Source organism: Triticum aestivum, chromosome 1B, assembly GCF_018294505.1.
Source record: "Triticum aestivum cultivar Chinese Spring chromosome 1B, IWGSC CS RefSeq v2.1, whole genome shotgun sequence".
NCBI classification, from domain to species: domain Eukaryota; kingdom Viridiplantae; phylum Streptophyta; class Magnoliopsida; order Poales; family Poaceae; genus Triticum; species Triticum aestivum.
This window is the reverse complement of record NC_057795.1, coordinates 327,515,966-327,535,171: the sequence shown is the minus strand read 5'-3', so window position 1 is coordinate 327,535,171 and position 19,206 is coordinate 327,515,966. Positions and strand designations below refer to the sequence as shown.

At 41.6% G+C, this 19,206-nt stretch overlaps 2 long non-coding RNA genes across 15 annotated transcripts; one reads left to right on the top strand and one right to left on the bottom strand.

Moving 5' to 3' along the window:
- Window positions 1-5,042: 5,042 nt before the first annotated feature.
- Window positions 5,043-12,439, bottom strand: LOC123121906 (uncharacterized). 8 transcript variants are annotated; one of them, XR_006459959.1, is made up of 10 exons: window positions 11,945-12,439; window positions 11,807-11,859; window positions 11,671-11,709; window positions 11,144-11,292; window positions 10,638-11,065; window positions 9,246-9,673; window positions 8,771-8,846; window positions 8,639-8,685; window positions 5,586-6,854; window positions 5,043-5,347 (listed from the first exon to the last, which is right to left on the bottom strand). It is a non-coding gene; the product is annotated as an uncharacterized lncRNA (long non-coding RNA). The 8 variants fall into 8 exon arrangements; XR_006459960.1 differs by lacking the exon at window positions 5,586-6,854 and adding an exon at window positions 10,502-10,542 and having other exon boundaries at window positions 11,945-12,437; XR_006459964.1 differs by having other exon boundaries at window positions 5,586-5,755; window positions 11,945-12,436.
- A 304-nt stretch (window positions 12,440-12,743) lies between these two features.
- Window positions 12,744-17,314, top strand: LOC123121885 (uncharacterized). 7 transcript variants are annotated; one of them, XR_006459938.1, is made up of 6 exons: window positions 12,744-13,379; window positions 14,063-15,030; window positions 15,285-15,340; window positions 15,438-15,521; window positions 15,606-15,989; window positions 16,726-16,881. It is a non-coding gene; the product is annotated as an uncharacterized lncRNA (long non-coding RNA). The 7 variants fall into 7 exon arrangements; XR_006459929.1 differs by lacking the exon at window positions 12,744-13,379 and adding an exon at window positions 16,896-17,314 and having other exon boundaries at window positions 13,386-15,030; window positions 16,726-16,815; XR_006459931.1 differs by lacking the exon at window positions 12,744-13,379 and adding an exon at window positions 13,386-13,806.
- The last annotated feature ends 1,892 nt before the right edge of the window (window positions 17,315-19,206 follow it).

Here is a 19,206-nt window from a genome sequence, read left to right as displayed (position 1 = left end):
CGATCTGGATCGGGGAGAGGGGGGGAGAGGCGGCGGTGGGTGTGTTCTGGGGGAGAGGGGGAGAGAGAGGCGGCCTCGGGCTGCTAGGGCTTGGTTTGGGGTGAGAGGCGTGAGAGGCGTTGGATCTGCTGGATATGGACGGTTCAGATCAGCTACAATAGGGTGATCCGTGGGAAGTATTCTGATTGGTTCAGAAAATTAGTGATTTAAAATAGTTTTCAAATACTAAGAATAGAGGGATTTTGTGAAGCAGCTATCAAAAATATTTTGCAAAAGGGCACCACACAAATTTTCATTAGAGTTAGCCCACATTGTATGGGTGAGCACCAATTTGTATGCATTTCTGATCTTTCTATCTATTTTTAATCATTTTCTAAGTGGCAAAAATGATTTATTTTTTTTGTGACGAACCTATCAAATATTTGTTGAAAAATTGGACTCCATATATTTTCTAAAATACTAGTCCACATTTACTATATAATTGACCAAATGGTTGGGTGTCAAAAGTTTTGATCCACCTCTGGCGAAAAAGACAAATTTCCGCCGATTCAGCTGGAAGCGGGTCAAATTCGAACTGCAGGTGCCTCTTATTTTACTCTTTATTTTTTCTAAAAATCATTTCTAGGTACATAAGTACCTATTTAATCAGAGAAACATCAAAAGTTTTCCAAGATTCAACCACTAGCTAGGAACGGTCAAGCCCGCCGTTTTGACCGCATTTCGAAACAGGCATAAAAAATTCAAAAAAAATCAAAAAATTGGAAAACCTTCGCATTGTGTCATTATATATGACCAAGTTTCCAGGAAAAATAATAAACTTGTAATACGGCAATTATTTTAAAAAGTGTTCTCAGAAATGAGCTATCATGCGTGAAGATTCATGGCTTTCAAGCCAAATGATCAATCTTATGGCCACATTCATTGCATAGTTTGTTCAAATGATCTCATATTGTGCACAAGGGTGCATCTTGGAATTCCAAACAATGTTGCTTTGGGGAGTTTTCACTTTCTTTGCACGGAAAGTTCATTTTCCATTTTCCGAGCGCCCGAAATGAGTTTTTTTGTGAAGGACCTACAATATGTTTATTGCAAAATTGGACCAAATCAATTTTATAGAATACTAGGTTATATTTAATGCACAATTGACAAAATGGTTATGTGTCAAAAATTTTGATCCACCTCTGCTGGAAAAGACAAATTCCCGCCGATTCAGCTGGAAGCGGTTCAAATTTGAACTACAACTGCCTCATAGTTTTCTCTTTATTTTTTCCAAAAATCATTTCTAGGTATATAAGTATCTATTTAATCAGAGAAACATTAAATTTTTTCCAAGATTCAACCACTAGCTAGGAACGGTCAAGCCCGCTGTTTTGACCGCATTTTGAAACGGGCATAAAAAATTCAAAAAAATCAAAAAATTGTAAAACCTTCGCATTGTGTCATTATATGTGACCAAGTTTCCAGGAAAAATAGTAAACTTGTAATATGGCAATTATTTTTAAAAAGTGTTCTCATAAATGAGCTATCATGCTTGAAGATTCGTGGCTTTCAAGCCAAATGATCAATCTTATGGTCATATTCATGGCATAGTTTGTTCAAACGATCTCATATTGTGCACAAAGGTGCATCTAGGAATTCCAAACAATGTTGCCTAAGGGAGTTTTCATTTTCTTTGCACGGAAAATTTATTTTTCATTTTTCGAGTGCCCGAAATGAGTTTTTTTGTGAAGGACCTACAATATATTTATTGCAAAATTGGACCAAATCAATTTTATAAAATACTAGGCCATATTTAATGCACAATTAACCAAATGGTTGGGTTTCAAAAGTTTTGATCCACCTCTCGTGAAAAAGACAAATTTCTGCCAATTTAGATGGAAACGGGTCAATTTTGAACTGTGGCTGCCTCATAGTTTTCTCTATATTTTTTTTCAAAAATCATTTATAGGTACATAAGTACCTATTTAGTCAGTGAAACATTAAAAAATTTCCAAGATTCAACCACTAGCTAGGAACGGTCAAGCCCGTTGTTTTGACCGCATTTTGAAATGGGCATAAAAATTTAAAAAATCAAAAAATTGGAAAACCTTCGTATTGTGTCATTATATGTGACCAAGTTTCCAGGAGAAATAATAAAATTGTAATATGGCAATTATTTTAAAAAAGTGTTCTCAGAAATGACCTATCATGTGTGAAGATTCATGGCTTTCAAGCCAAATGATCAATCTTATGGCTATATTCGTGGCATAGTTTGTTCAAATGATATCATGCACAAGGGTGCATCTTGGAATGACAAACAATGTTGCCTAAGGAACTTTTCATTTTCTTTGGACGAAAAATTCATTTTCCATTTTTTCGAGTGCCCAAAATGAGTTTTTTTGCGAAGGACCTACAATATATTTGTTGCAAAGTTGGACCTAATCAATTTTATAAATTGCTACGCCATATATAATGCACAATTGCCAAAATAGTTGCGTGTCAAAGTTTTGATCCACCTCTGGTGAAAAAGACAAATTCCCGTCGATTCAGTTGGAGGCGGGTCAAATTTGAACTGCATGTGCCTCATAGTTTGCTCTTTATTTTTTCCAAAACTCATTTCTAGGTAAATAAGTATCTATTTAATCAGAAATACATGGTTTGATGGCGAGACATCGAGGTTTGAACGTTGGCCGAGGACCCCAACTCTAGAGCGCATACGCTCACATGCCGCCGCGTGTTCACCGCGTGACCGTGGCGTTGCCATGCGTTCTGGGCGGCCTAGGCATGTCTAGTGGGTTGGGCATTCCCCAGGTTATTTTTTTACTTTGGTTATTTTTCTTTCTTTATTTATTTTCAACATTATTTTCAACATTATTTTATTATTCTTTGTGTCCATTATTTTTGCACTAGTTTCTTTTGGTTTTCATTTTTTTTCTTTGTTTCTTTTGGTTTTCATTCTATATTTTTTATATGCGTCAAGAACATTTTTCCAATACAAGTTTAATATTTGTTTTTTGAAGAACCTAGAAAATATTTGTTGCAAAGTGGAACAACACCATATTCTATACATATTTAACATTACTGCAAGTTTAACATTTAAAAAAAACTTGGTCAACATTTAATGAAAAAATGTTTAACATATTTTTCTAATGCTTGGATTAACATTTTTAGAATACACGATAAACCATTGCGTAAACATTATTTTTTGTATAATGTTTTTCAAATTTTCATATACATGAGAAGTTGTAAAAATCATGAAAATTTAAAACCTTAGCGTTGCGTCACATTTGTCACGTAGTTACTAAAAAATTTACAAACTTGGAAATGATGAATATTTTTGAATCAATGAGTTTTTTTTTTGAAATTTATGATCATTTTTGCGATCTTTTTATGAAAGAATCATGAACATTTTTTGAATTCAAATTTTTTGGGCCAAATTCACAAGCATTATTTCAATACTTGAACATTTCTTTAATATCATGAACTTCTTTTACTCCACATACATTTTATTTTTTCACGTACATTTTTCCAACAAATTCACTTTTTATGTTTGAAACTCTTTTGAAATCCCGAATTATTTGAAAGAAGAAGAAATTAAACAGAAAAAATAATAATAAGCATACAAGACATAAAAACGCCTGCTAATAGGCTATGGGCCGTGAGCCCACTCGGCGGACCGTTGTGTTAATCTCTACTCCTAACTAGCAGAACGCCCGTGCGTTGCTACGGGCTACAATACATATAAATGAATCAAACAAATGATTAAGGTCATCGCCAAGGTCAAAACGTCTTTCTCCCTCATACATCCGGATGCGTTAGGACATCAAACGAGCGCCTTGCAAGCTCTCCAAAATTCAACTATTTGGATAATCCGAACTCCTTCAAATCGAGCCCATATGTGGGGGAGAAATGTGATTGTCTGGATTATCTGGCATGTTATCTCTCGCACACGATCCCAACACAAAAACCCCACCCCAAGACACACCCTTTCCCTTTTCCAGGAGCCCTCGGCTTTAAAATTGAATGAGACCCACATCACCTTACTTTCCCACAGACCGCCAAGGAGGAGTCTCTCGCCAACCGCCCCGCTCTCCGCCCTAATACAACCCCACCCTTTCTTGCCGATCTGCCACCGCCACCAAGTGGGACGCGTGCACCACCCCTGATGCCCTAAGCCAAGAAGGCAGATTCAATGTCTCTTGAGTCATTGCCACATTGTTACATACAGTTGAATATCATGCATTACCACAAACAAAAATATGATGACAGAGGGAGTATTATTCTCCTGAATCTGATACACCACCAAGCCTAACAAAGCAATAGAGTGCACCAAACTCAAAGCTGTTTGTATAAGCAGTTTGTCAGAAAATTTTGAGGGGTTTGCGGAGGAGCAAATTAAAGCAACATATGCATGTCATAGAAACACACTATCAAATAAACACCATTGTATACTGAAAGAAAATGCCATGGTACTTACTACTCTTCCAAACTTATTTCTTGATGGAAATACATATATATTGGTGAATACACATCATCTTTATTTTAATCCATATACATTTATTAGCCCTGCGAACATGAACTTTAGTTTTGCAGGAGAGAACCTGAGGATGCTATTTTTTGTTAGTACACATGCCATTGCAAACCTAGCTAGATCCCTTCTCTCCAATTAATGCCATCTGAATTAATCCACGGATCCGTTTCCATCATGTGTCATTAGGAGGTCCCTTGAACAAGCACAAGCAGAATACATAACATTTGCATTGCATCCGTTTTCCAGAACGACCATGAGTATAATAAAAGGATAAAACGTGTCCAAAGTCCAAACTCTAGACAAATTAGACAACTAAGATGCCTCTATTCTAATTGAGCCTCAGGATAGGAAGTGTAGACAAATACGATGCCTCTATTCTGATGGAGCCTCCAAAAGCAAAGCAACTAAAGCATTGCATATAAAAAATAAACATAGTGATATAGTTTCAGTGCAGTATAACACACCAAAGCATTACATATGACCCAATAAAAATTGGAATTGAAGCTTGCTGCACCCCCATTGTCCCCAGCCATATCCAACCCGGCAAGACGTGGTTCATATTCGATAGGTTCGGAGAACAAAATTATCCATAGCACTATAGTACATTACATGCCAATGGTGCATTTTTTTATACTAAACACATCAGGGTTTAGTATGTTTTACAAAAAAAACAGCTACAAAGATTGTTCACTATAACCAACATACACTGCTTTAACAAAGCATAGGAGTACACTATAGTTAACTACTTTTTATAGATAGACTTGTCCATTGAACCTAGAACCCGCCACCAATCACTTGAATCCAGGTTTGTGGGTAGAGCTCCGTACCACATATTTTCTGAGCAGCACAAAAGTCAGGTGAGAATTCAGATCATAAGAAACTGATAAGCTATTGAATATAAGTAGAGGTTTAAATGTTGCTGTTAGGTTTTTTTCACCACAAAGACACAAAATATTCATACAATGGATAAAAACCAATTGGCCAAAAGCAAAACAAAAAGCATAGGCACATAGGAACCTAATCCAACATAATCTGTAGGTATCAATCAAGATATATTAAGCTCAATATGCCTCACTTCTGAGTGAAGTCAAGATCTATTAGGGATCAGTCGAAGCAGCTTCAACACTGCAACTTCCATAGAATGCAGGACCTTGGTCGAAGTTGATCACAATATTTTAGCCTATACCAAGCTTCTGGCGCATGCTCCTATGTTTTAGTTCACGCAAGAAAAATTTATCCAGTAAACTGAAACAAAAAAATAAAATAGACGTCGAAGACATATTTCAGCAATCGGAACTCCACCGTAATAATAATAGCATGTACTTGCTAGCAAAATATGAACAACTCTTATTAATTTGCATTCTTATAATTCCCCTATTCAAGATTTAAATAAGTAAATATGATGGAAAACAATATTACATGACAGGAAATAACTACAGTTCTAATCCTGGAGAGGCAGAACCCAAATTCGCTCGGTCAAATCTACAGTTAAGTGTCTGACTGTTTTTTATTGAACTAAATCAACTACGAAGAGGAAGAATCAGAAGCTTTTAGTGGTAGAAACCATCCAAGGGATACACCGTCGACTATATATCTATCACACGCATGTGCTAGATATTTTACCTAACCGGAGGCTACGAAACGGATGAGGACAGTAATAAACCCATAGTGATACAGAACAGTACATACCAAAAAGAAGGATCAGTCCAAGCTTTCAGTTCAATAGTAAACCCGTAGCAATTTTTCATGCATGTCAAACTGTGCCAAAAACCTTTCTGTATCACTATGGGTTTTTCTAATGGAAACTCAAGTAAATCTCTCTTCGAAGCCGAACTTTTGCTCCGCAACATCAACATTAGAATATCCTTTCATACCAAATGTGCTTTTGTGAGCTCGAGCACCTGTGTGCTCGTTATCTCTGCCACAAGTTCGTCTCGAGATGCACAACCCAAGAAGTAAAGGCCCAGGTATGAACTCTGTATTTGATTTATTATAGTGTCCTATGGTCCACGTCTGACAAGCATCAATCGTTACCCCGTTAGACATGAAGAGCGCGGCTCGGGACGGAGGTAGACGATATGAGCCATCTTGCAGAAGATTCTGGGCTAACGGCGTGACGGAGTATATCTATGGTGCCCGGTCGTTGACTCGTTGTAGCCATCAACCTTCCCAACACAGCTCGTCTTATCCACACCCTGCTAAATCCAATCCAAATCCGAACAGATCCGCTGTGACAATCAGTCTTCCATCTTTAGTCTTTCATGTCTACCTCATTGTTAGTCACCGTACGGAAGGAGATACAGCCGCTCATCCCATGCAGCGACTGCGGCGAGCGGGTAATCACCTGGATCAGCGAATGCAGGGAATCATTTCTACAAGTGCAACAGAGAGATGTAAGTTGCAGATTAAACTGCATGGTTAATCCAGTCAGATCCGTTTTTAATTATTGTGTGTGCTAATCCTTTTGATTCTGCAGGGTGGACTTTGTGGATTCATGAGATCGAACGAGGAGTACCAGGCCAAGTTCAATCACTATTTTTAAGCATGAAGAGCCACTTGCGAAAGGATGTGCCAGCTTTCTATGACAAAATGCTTGCATGCACCTCAAGGGAGCTCACCAAGTAAGTCAAATTTTAAATTAGCATGGGATTCCAACAGTATATAGTAGCTGAACATCACTGAGAATGATTTGTGATTTGCGAATCGCAGGAAGTGGTTCAAGCACCTTTTACCATACCTGTATGTTTCCGGTTGGAATATTATAAGTGATTATTGAAATGTCCATGTGCAGAACCAGTTGTATTACCTCCGACATTCAATCGCGTACGAGGTGATTTTGTGAATAAAGCTGAGCTGCCGGATTTCATGATCGAGGTGGTGTTGTTCCGGTCTGTCTGAAGCTTACATGTATTTCAGTTTGGAAACGCAAGCACGGATATAAATTTGGAAAACATATTCGTTAAAGTTTGCTAAGTATGTCATGGGTGTTTTGAGCCGGTGATTACATTTTAGCTTGCACCCCATACATTTGGTGTGTAAGACTAAGTGATCACTCTGTTATTTATTTATGTGTAATCCCATGTAATGACACTACGTGCCTTATGTGAGCTGCTTGATGATAAAATGGAACTACTCGATGCTTGTACTGGTTTATATAATGTGTGGTCGACTTCTTGTTGTGTGGTATTCAGTTAAGTTTGGGTGTTCTGTACATGTAAATTCAGTTAAAGTTTGCTCGTGCATGTGATTGTTGCTAAAGGGCCAGAGCATGTAGAAAGCATCGGTCTGTAAGACTATCTCTGGCTGATCCAAGATGGTGCCATTGAACACTTGGGGTTGTGAGTTGCAGTTAAATTTGGTGTCCCATTCATGAGCCAGTGGGTGTTTTAAGCAAGGGAAAGGGTAATGTGTTTGTGGGATGAGGTTGGAAAATTAATAATTTTGAATATCTGTTGCAGATGTAGTCTATGGATTGTGCAGACTGGCCAAATCATCGGATAGTTGGCGGTCAGTGCGAATGTGTTGGATCTTGGACATGAATGAGTGACTGTATAGATCAGACATAAAAAAGCTTGTGGATGCAAAAAGTGTTGACCACCGAGCTTAAGTAAGATACCAAAACATGTGCATGGCACGACGCAAGGAGAGAGTATATCAGGGGCAGCAGATTGCTTAACAACAAAGGATATGGTTTGAAACCATGGTCTTTGATAGTAGAAATGCTCGGCACATAATTCAAATGTAGCATTAGGGGTACATAAGCTTGCGTTGGGAACACTTATGTTTATGAGATGCTAAGGATATAAATCATCTAGTGGGACATCCCCCATCATGAGATGCTAAGGATATAATTCACCTAGTGGGACATCCTGGGTAATTTAGTACGGCGGCGTTTCAGCTGGTGTCAAATGCGGAGTCTGATGGGGCAAGAACATGCCGAAGTGCCTCACAGGCGAGGGGGCAGAAATTGCCATGTAGCTTCATGCATTCGTGCAGGGCTTCGCATATTGATTTTCATATGTTGTGTTGTGCAATGATGCCGACGTATACCAGTGAGAACAGAATTTAAGGGAGGGTAACATAATTTACTTTGAGTCAAACATGGGAACATATAGGATGGTTTCAAACCTTTGTAATGGGAAGCTTCAGCTTGTCCCCGTAGTGAGCACCAATGTCTGCAGCAGGGTAATGAATCAAAATCAGCACGCGATCAAAAACTGTTAGTTATTTGCATAGTTTGCAATGTTAATTTTCCCTCACCGAGAAATCGGGTTGAAGTTGGTGCCTCCATGTTAGGTGGGTCATCAGCCTGCCTGCTTCAGCCCCAATCCTGACTCTGCATTTGTACCAAAGTGTAACCGCAGACTTAGGTGGGTCATCATATAATTCTGAACCACACAAAAATGCATAGCTGACCTGAACAAAAACAAATGCAATGTTAAACTTTTCAGTTCTTTTTTCCTTCAGATACAGAGTCATATGTTGTGTTGTCATGCAGGAACAATCACCTATTCAACTAAAAAATTAGGTTCGTTGCTGAACTAAACAGGACATGATAGAGCAAAATCAATTAAAATAGTCATACATAGACACACGTCGCCCTGAACGGAAATCGTCGATCGTAGCTTAAGCAGTTTACTGAAGAAACCATCAAATGCCACTACCAGCCACTTTTCATACTGAAATTTGCAGCATTTTAACTACCAAAAAATATCAGTACCAACAAACTGCTTACCTAAACGTCCACCCCGGCACTCTGGGGGTCAATCTGCTGCTCTATGGGCTGCTCAGATGATTGTGGTCGATCTCCACCTGGTGTGCCTGTGCAGACACTCCGCCGCACAGATCTGAGACCGTTCTGAACCACAGACCCGGACGGCGCTGACGACCTGGGCCACGGCTCTCCGCCGATCTGTGGACGGCGTCCTAACGTTCGTCAGAGCCATGGCCCACCTTTCAGGTCTGCACCTATACGTATATCTGACTTTCCCAATTCCTGGTCGACCACAGGCCTGTCCCGGGCATTGAATGCAGTGAATCACGACGCAGTAGTGAACGGGACAGATATCGAGCTCCTGTGTGCTCGAGTTCACGAACTCCGCGTCCCTTTCATACCACTTACTTAGATGCAAAGGAATTTCATCCATCTAAGGATTTGCATACCTAAAAAGGCAGAAGACGGCGCCACACAAATAAAGATATTACAATCCCTCAAATTGCTAACTCATAGATTTCAAAAAGGACAGACCCAGTGCATAGAAGCTCCCACACAAGGTGGGGTCTGGGGAGGGATTATAGGAACCTAGTCTTACCCCTGCAAAGTGCAATGCAGAGAGGCTGGTTCGAACCCAGGACCTCTTGGCACAAGTGGGGAGGACTTCACCACTGCGCCAGGCCTGCCCTCTAACTCATAGATTTCAGTGGCGGTAATTAGAACATCTGAGGGACTATCTAAATTTCAAACGAAATGGCTATAGTATGAGCACATTTAAGATCTAAAAACTGAAATACAAATTCCACTTTTTCTAAGCTCTAATGAGTTACATGCTTTCACCTCCACATCGATTCTCACATGGTATAAAAAGATCAAATATCGTGTGTAAGCATTATATTAAGTGTTATTTTACCATTGACCTAATAAAAAGCTCGAGGAGGCCAGATGCAACCTTTATATTAAGTGCTGTTATAACCTGATTTGTTCGCAAATATGCATATCTATAACTGTGCATCATCCAAATTTCTCTTGTATGCGTTACAAAAACTGAGTCTTGAGGAACATGTAAGGTCACATGGCGGCAGATGTACTTTCTTACTTACGTTGCTTTTAACAACTAAAGCAACACACACTTTTAATTTGATTTATCTTTCCTCACTATTTAATTTTATTGAAGCATGTAAATCATTTTAATTTCTTCAATCCAGAAGATATCTTAGTATCTTTCATTAATGTACTCAGAAAATGCCATGGCACTGTTATATTCCAAGGATAACCTCATGATGTTGCTTAATGTAAGTTTCTTGAAAATCTTGGCCTGGCAACAATAATGCAGGTATATCCAGTTACCAAATCTAGAAAATACAATACATAATCAAGCATAAATAACAACAGTACGTGGGGGAAACTTACAAATAGGATCAACACCAATCTTTTCCTCCACCATGAATGCGTTGGCCGTCGTCTGCATGATATTCTTGGGAAAACAGTCATAGATATATACATCAAGCCTGCAATTTATGGAACAACACAACACAACTGCAAGAGGATCTAATCAATAGCAAGTTAGAATAAACTTGAAAAGAGGCCAGCAAACAACATGGGATTTTTTTACTTGAGTTTACATTAACTATTTCCAAGAGGATCTAATCAGCAGCGACGACCTGTCGTGTGGGCAATGTAGACGACGAGGATGCGGGCGCCGAGATGACCTCCTCCGGGCGTGGCTGCACCCCCTCCTCGCCCCCAGACAACCAGACCGGTGAGCATGGACGGGCTAGCCCCCTTCTGTGGCGAGGTGTTGCATTTCCCAGATCAAATAGTTGGATGTGCAAATTTCCCTAAATACCGACAAAAATATGGTTAGCCAAGGTAGATAGAGGAATAAAGCATTCCATGTGTTGATGAAAGGAACATACCAGACTGACCCACACAACAACGGTATAAACTTTATGGTTGCAAATTAGAGTCCATGCCCCTGTAACTTCAAACATCAAGGCTGCTGCATTTACTCGATGCACGTCCAGAACTTAAGTCATGGTACATATCAAGGCTCCATCACATAATTCTGCAGAAATATAAAACCTACACAAAGATTAAAAAAGGAGTTCGTTCAAAGTATTAGCACACAACAATTATGATCTATCTCCTTAGAACTAAAATACATGGTTCATCTTAGTTCATCCTATTTAATACAGAACGTGGTGAAAAATTCAGATTTTGTATACTTCAAGCTCATGCTAAAACCAGTTTAATCACTCGTGATTCAGCCTGACTCGTGATATATAGATCAATCACCTAAGCTGCCGCCAATGACAAGGGGACGCTAGTACCGTGGTCCGAACCCCATGATTATTAACAAATAAGCACTAAAGCTTGCAAACAGTGGTCAGTTTAGGCAGTGTGGAATAAAGAGAACCACCCCATAGCAGGTTATATTACTCACATGTTCAATAAGAGAACCACCCCATAGCAGGTTGTCACCCTTTGAATGAGCAAGTGAAGGAAAAAAGAAAACAATGGTCAGTTTAGGCAGTGTAGAATCAGTAAGACTTGGATTCAAATTATGTAACAATATATACCTTAGCGTGGCATTGCTCTGAAAAACAACATCAGGAGTGTCAAGAACAGCAGCCTGCACATAATTATTAGTCCTTTGCTGGCTGAATCACTATATATTGAACTAATCTGAGTGTAATTCGTCTAGCAGGCCACCTTACCTTGATGAGATTGGTGTAGGAGTCAAACCCTTTGTCGTGGCAGCCTGCACATAATTATTCGTCTAGCCGGCAGCAACCCCAGGCTGTGGCCGTGGAAGAAGAGGGAGCCCAGGTCGGCGGCGCGAGTTGAAGGGAGAGGACCACGCCAGGGCCTGGATCCGCCGGTCCCCAACCATCCACCCACTAAGCGACACGACCGACCCGCTCCCATCCTCACTGCCCGCAACACGAGTCGCGGCGGGGCAGCGAGGGTAAAAAACCCTAGCGGCAGCCGGGCGTGGTGGTGGGGGTTTGGAGTGCTGTTGCGTGAGAGAGTGGAGAGGTGGAGATGCTCCTGCGGCCGCGCCCGAAGAAGAGGTCAGGAGATGGGGGCGGCGGCGGAGCAGGAGATGGGGGCGGCGGCGGCACGGGAGAGGAGGGAAAGAGAAGTTGCATCGGGATCGAGAGGAGGGCCATCGTACGGGCTTTTCTGAGCCGGAGCGGTGGTGCCGAAAAAAATCTACAAAAGTTAACTTACGGAAAAAAACCGGACGAAAGTGGTGGGATGAAAATTGGCCGGCGGAGACTACCAACTGCTCCATTAAGAGTAGAGATAGAACAGTTGGTGAATAGTCTATGCGGTTTATTTTCGCTGGGTTTTTTTTTCGTCTCTCCTCCCACCACCCCCTCCCATCCTGGTCCATCGGTCAATTTTCGTCCACCACTTTCGTCCAGTTTTTTTCGTAGGTTTTTTTCGTCTTCTCCCTCACCCCACCCCACACCCCGCAGAAAAAAATGCTCCATCGATCCCATCTCTACTCCAATACGAGCCGCCGCCGAGATGCGAGACGATCCGCCGCCGCCGAGGACCGAGTGGAGCCGCCGCCGGCGCTGGCCAGCCTCCCCACCGATTTGCGCGCCGGGTCGCCGCTCCCGCTCCGGGAGCCCCAGCCGCCACCACTTTCCTCCTGCTCTCCGGCAAGTCCGCCCAGGACCGGCAGCTCCTCGCCTCCGACGCCGGTGAGTTCTCTCTGGCGGAGGAGGGCGGGGGCGAGCTCGTCGTCTCCCTCGCGCTCGACGCAAGCGGGGACGCGGACTACGATGCGGCCGCCTACATGGGCGCGCTCCAGGCGCGGCGCTTCGGGAGGTGGATGCGTTGGTCGCCGCGGATGGTAGGACGTGCGTAGCTACAATCCCTCCACCCCGGTCGCCGGTGAGATTTCACTGCCTCGATCCTCCCGGTCCCAGTTTATCAGGTCGTCCCTGACAAGAGGGAGCGAGAGATGCTACTGCCAGGCACGTGCACGCACGTGGGGCGGCCGCCTGCGAGCGGGGCCGCGTCCTCTCTCCTTCGCCGACCATGGCCTCCCAACCACTCCGTTGAGCGGTACCTCTGCGCCCAAGTGTCAGCTCCTCGATCTTCAACAGATTTGTTATCTCCTCTCTTCCGTTGCAGGTCAATCCCAATTTGATTTCTTATGTGCTATATTGCATTTGTTCTCCCAAATGGGTCAGCGTGCCTTCCGTGTCAAAATTTGGAGATGTAGTTCTGAAAACCAGTGAACAAGGAGAAATTTGGAGATGTAGTTCTAAAAACCAGTGAACAAGAAGCACATGGGAGCCGCTCAATGCTCCACCATTGAAAGTTGAGTAGGTGATTATGAGATGAAGACGCTGGAAGAAGTTGGTGTGGTTGTTTGTCAGTAAAACTTATCTGTCGTCAAGTCATACCCAGCCCATTGGCCGTCATCCGAATGCTTCTGATAATAATCAAGTGTTTTCTATTGAATGTGTTACAATCCATTCTAAAGCAAACTGAGTTACTAGCAGTTTAAGAAGATGTTATACACCTGATTGACGAAGATCTTTTTTATATCCACAAGGTATTTCATGACGATTCAACTATATTGCTGATCAAATGGAAAATATGTAATTTTCTGTTTCGGTAATAAACGGGCAATTCAATGTATAGCTGGGGCAGCCTGATTTCCTCTTTACACATGCCCGCTAGCAGCAGCAGTTATGACCAGGCTGTTGCGGCCTGACTTGGCGGCTCTTCCTTTTTGTTTTGTGTTTGAATCAGATTTGGTGGTCTCGATTTACAGGCATGTGTTGATCTTGGTCTTGTTCTGTATGCAGGTAGGGTAAACTTGATGTTTCATGTTTGGTGAAGAAAAGGAGCTTCCTATGTTGATTTCGGGCAAGACATACATTCTGCCATGCATTAGTACATCAATTGCTTCTCTGTGTAGGGGAACGATTAGTGATTGAATCTCTCTGTCTCTTTTCTTGATTATCCAATTAATTTACCCTCATCTATGCATAAATTGGCCGGATTGAGTTATGCAATTTTTTAATAATCTATATTGGTTCTATATATGACTAGAACAATATGATACGATGCACATCGGTCCGCTTTACTGGCAGCTATCTTTCAAGATGGAGGGGAGGCACTCGTGTGGACCTGCTCAATGTTCGAGGAGATACGGCTGACTAAACAAGGTTATTTTAAAGTTCTTTGTGGTTCATGTTAGCTATCTATCAGTAATAGTACAACCTTGATTTTTATGTCATTCAGGTTTACCTAACCATCAGTAACATTACTTTCTATTGGAGACTTCTTACAGGAGGTGCTTATAAAATGATAGTTGAACATGTACAGATTTGGGATCACGATAATCTATTTACCAGGCATCAGTTAACTCAAGGCATCGATCAAAATCTAGCATTCTTTGTTGTGTGCAGCATGGAGAAGACAAAGAACAGAGATTGTGTGATATATCCGATATCGCAATATAATTTTCTCTTGCATATTTATAATCTGCCATTTGAATGATGTTTTCTGTGTTGTATTCCAAATCAAGACAATTTGCAACTTTGGTGTTATAACAGCAATGGGGGACTGTTCGTTGATGCCCGACCCATGATGCCGGCGACGGAATGAGAGTCGACGAGGAGTGGACGCCATGGGTTCGTGAACTGGCAAACCCTCCGTTGTCCGTTTGGTAATGTCCGACGCATAAGAGGCATAGTATGACTTGCCCCGATTATGATGTCCTCTACAAACATCCGACGGAGGGGAACCCGTCCCTGTTTCCATCTTGATGGTAAGTTCTCTAATCTTCTATCTCATGGGATGTGATGTGGTTGCCTTCATTTTGGCTTTTGACAAAGGGTTGAAATTAGCTTATGTGCTTCCGACAATTAAAATTCCAGTGATATTATCAACCTTCAACGAGCAGTGACAACGAACTCCATCACCCCACACCACCACACCCAAATGGCGTAGGATAGACTGATGTTTCATGTGATGTGCTTTAAGCCATGTTTTAGCTCGTCTTGACCCAGCATGTATTTTTAGTTTCAGTTGTTGAGCTTTGCACTACAAAACCGAGAAAGACCCAAGGCTTTTTACAGGTCAGGCATGTTTACTAAAATATATAATTTCTAAATCATTTCCAACAATATGTGAGTTGTTTGCTTGCTCAACCTTACGCTGGGATCATGTCTACAGACTACAATACAGGGAAGTTGGCATGTGCCTTACTAGAGACAGATGAACCAATAAATGATTGGAAAGGTTCTTCCCAAGCAAAAGGTAAGCTGAATCTTGTACAGTTTACTTCATAATATATTTTGGTCAGTATGTTGTTTATTTTCTGAAATTGATACTCCATTGTAGATTACCTATGATGAAAATTACATTCTCTGCGGGTGCTGACTCAGATATATTACTATGGGCAAAGGAAGTTCAAAATTTATCTCAATCAAACATGTGCAAAGGAAAATTCAAAATATGTTATGTCAGGAAAAGATTCTTAAACCGGTGAAGTATCTAGAGGGCTTATTAGGACACTGCTCATATTGTTTGATACTTTACCATCTGGGGATTAGGCTATCGGTGAACACGACAATGCGGCTGTTGGTCACGGATGCCGGGGGCGTGAGCGGGTTGAGGAGCTCACATGGTGCTATACATGATGACCTGCGAGTGGTGGCAGGAGGTGGCATGCCTGCTGCTTTGCCGGAAGTCCGACATGAACTCCCACGACCGACTATAAGCATTGTACGTACCCAATCGTCAAACTATCTTCTTCACCTCCTTCTTATGTAGAAATTAAACTTCGCTGCACACCGGGCATTCCTACTTTCAGTCAGTCATTTCTGCCCATTCTGATTGTTAATACTAAGTGTACATGTCACCCACATTGGACGAGTCTATTGCATTTGAATTACCTTGATCTATGGAAATAATTATATAGGCATGCTACGTACAAGTGCTTATCTAGGCAATCCAAAGTTCAGCATGTAGTTTTATGCACACCATCCCAGTCAGCAATAGATGCATGGTTGCCCATGCGTTGCCACAGAACAATCCTACAGTGGGGCAGTGCTATCCTAAAGTGGGGATGAGAGGATTCAGCGGCTGCACCGGTGGCTTGTCTATCTCCAGGAGATGGAGCGCACCGCCTCATCGATGTGGGAGCTGCATTGCACTAACAGGGCACGATGCCTCATGGATGCGGGAGCTGCAGTGCACTATTTAAGAGTTCAAAAGCATGAAGGAGGAAATTACCTACAAGTGTTCAAGATCACGAAGGAGGATGTCAAAGTTTTCCATTGTCAAGGACTTGTGAGCAAGTAGTATATGGACTTCACTCTGATTCTAACGAAAACGTTGGCTATCTGATTCTAAAAATAAGAGTAGAAAATAATAGAGATGTATCTACATGTGTGTGTGCATTAAAATTCATTTTATTCTGTTAGTCGAGGTTATAACCTTTCAAACTTTACTTGTCCAGGTTGTGAAGACCTTCCAGCATTACCCCAGGAAGCTAACACATCAGCTTGTGCCATACGTGGTGTTTTCTTTTTGATGAATGTTGGTCTAGGTAATCTCCTTGATGAACCATGTGACAATTAATAAAGTTAATAAAGGACAGCATACTCTTTTTGTCTGCCTTGATCGCAGTGGGGCGGGGGTGAGGCGCTGGAGAGAGAGGCGGGGCAATGGTGCATGTGTGCAGTGTGTCTGGACGACGGAATGCACGATCGAGTGATCGGTGTGGTGGTTGGCGGTGCCAGCTGCTGATTTTGGGGGGAAGAAGAGGGATTGAGCGTGTTGTTGTCGTGTGTGGTCTTGGGAGAGGAATAAAAGAGAGTAGTAAAGAGCTGTAGAGAGATAGCGAGGGATTGAGAGGCTACTGCTATTTTTATTGCTGTCGATGCTTGCACAATGCTATTGCTTATTTTGCTGTTCTTGCACATAGATCGACAACCAGTCATTTGGTGTCGTTGCAGGCCCTTTGTTGTTACATAATTTCAAATCAATTTTCTTAATCATGTACAGATATTTCAGTAAATGACTGCGTTGAACCATGCCTACTATCATTAAAATTAGTAACCCATATTGTGTCCCATAACAATAGATTGGCAGTCAACTATTGATTGTCATGGAGATATTGAGTTCAACACAGAGTCAATATTTTCTTCTTACAGAACAGTACAAATTCTCTGCTACAACTTTTTTGGTAAAAATAATATTTACATTAAAATAAAAGTAGGAGCCAACTGAAACAAAAAGGTTGTGACCAATCAGAAAAATGTCCTGCATATTTTTGAAGGTCCATATGCCCCACAAAAATAATTCCATACATGTGAGGGCATCGTTTTAAAAAGTCAGCATGTTCATTGTGTGACGGTATTGGCATGAAAGGCCTATTGATGCATGGTTATGTTCGGTACCTTTGCTCTTATATGTGATAATGATATTGTGTGAAACATCATTACTGTACATCATTTCACTAGCATACATGATATTGTTATGATTGCTCCTGCGGTATTTGTTTTTCTCTTTTTGTAGGTCGAGTTTTGGTAACAGTTCAGATTGTTATCTTGAGGTTTACAAACTGTAATGTGGATTAGAGGTAATATGGGTGTTACTTTGATCTGTGCTTTCAAACTTTTTTTACTTAAATACGGGAGAGAAGAGAGGAGAGGGGAGCAAAGGAGAAGATTGAAAGAGTTTCTCTACTATTAAAGGGGGCACATATTAGAGAAGGAGAACAATTGTCTGGCAGAGGCCCTGGATAGCATGTCTTTATTATAAGCGCGCACATGAAGTTGAAGCTCTTGCACACACTAAGATGACAAGATAAAATGCATGCTTTGCATTGCTCCAAATATTCAAAAATAACGAGTGATACCCTATAATTGATTAAAAAAGGCAGCAATCGTGATTTTTTGCTCGTTTTTTTTTGCTTGTTTTTTGGCACGACATTATTTTAAATTTTGTTTCTGTTTTTGGATCTTGTACGTTCTTTTGCCGTGGTCTTTTGCCGGAGTGGAGTTCGCCGGAGAGGAGTTTGCCGGAGAGGAGGAGGAGGAGGTCACCGGAGAGGCGCTCGCCTACATCGCCGGAGAGGAGGAGGAGGAGGTCGCTGGAGAGGAGTTCACCGGAGCATCTGAGAGGAGGAAGGAGAAACCATGAGGGGATGGGAGGAGAGGAGGGAGGAGGAGCTCACCGGAGAGGAGGGAGGAGGAGCTCACCGGAGAGGAGGGAGGAGGAGCTCAACGGAGAGGAGGGAGAAGAAACCGTGAGGGGAGGGGAGGGGAGGAGGGAGGAGGAGGTCGCCAGAGAGGAGGAGGAGGTCACCGGAGAGGAGAAGTATGGTGGAGGAGAGAAGGGAAGATGGAGTGGAGGAGAGGAGGAGATGGAGTGTAGGAGAGGTGGAATGAAGAGATAAGGAGGAGAGGAGCACGACCAGCCATATATACGGCATACTAATGGCGCACCGCGGGCAGGTGCGCCATTAGTAATTTTTTTTATTTTTTTATTTATTTTGAATTTTGAAGGCGGGAAGATACTAATGGCGCACCATGGGCAGGTGCGCCATTAGTAAATTTTTTTATTTTTTTGACTTATTTTGAATTTTGAAGGAGGGAAGATACTAATGTCGCACCATGGGCAGGTGCGCCATTAGTAAGTTTGATTTTTTTTTGAATTTTTTTGCCTCTCCAGATCTTAAAAGCCCCGTATCTTTTTTTCTGTTAGGTTTTTGAGGATTTTGAAAATGTTTAACGGGGTCCCCCGTTAAATTTGGATGTAACTTTTCGAGTAGATGATTTTTCATATAAAAAACTTTTTCATCCGAGTTAGTATGCAAAAGTTATGCCCATTTTTACAAATTCTCGCGAGATTTTGCAAATGAAGTCAAAATTCATATTTGCAAATTTTCCCAACAACTAGGCCACATATCACATGGGAAACTTATTTTCTTTTA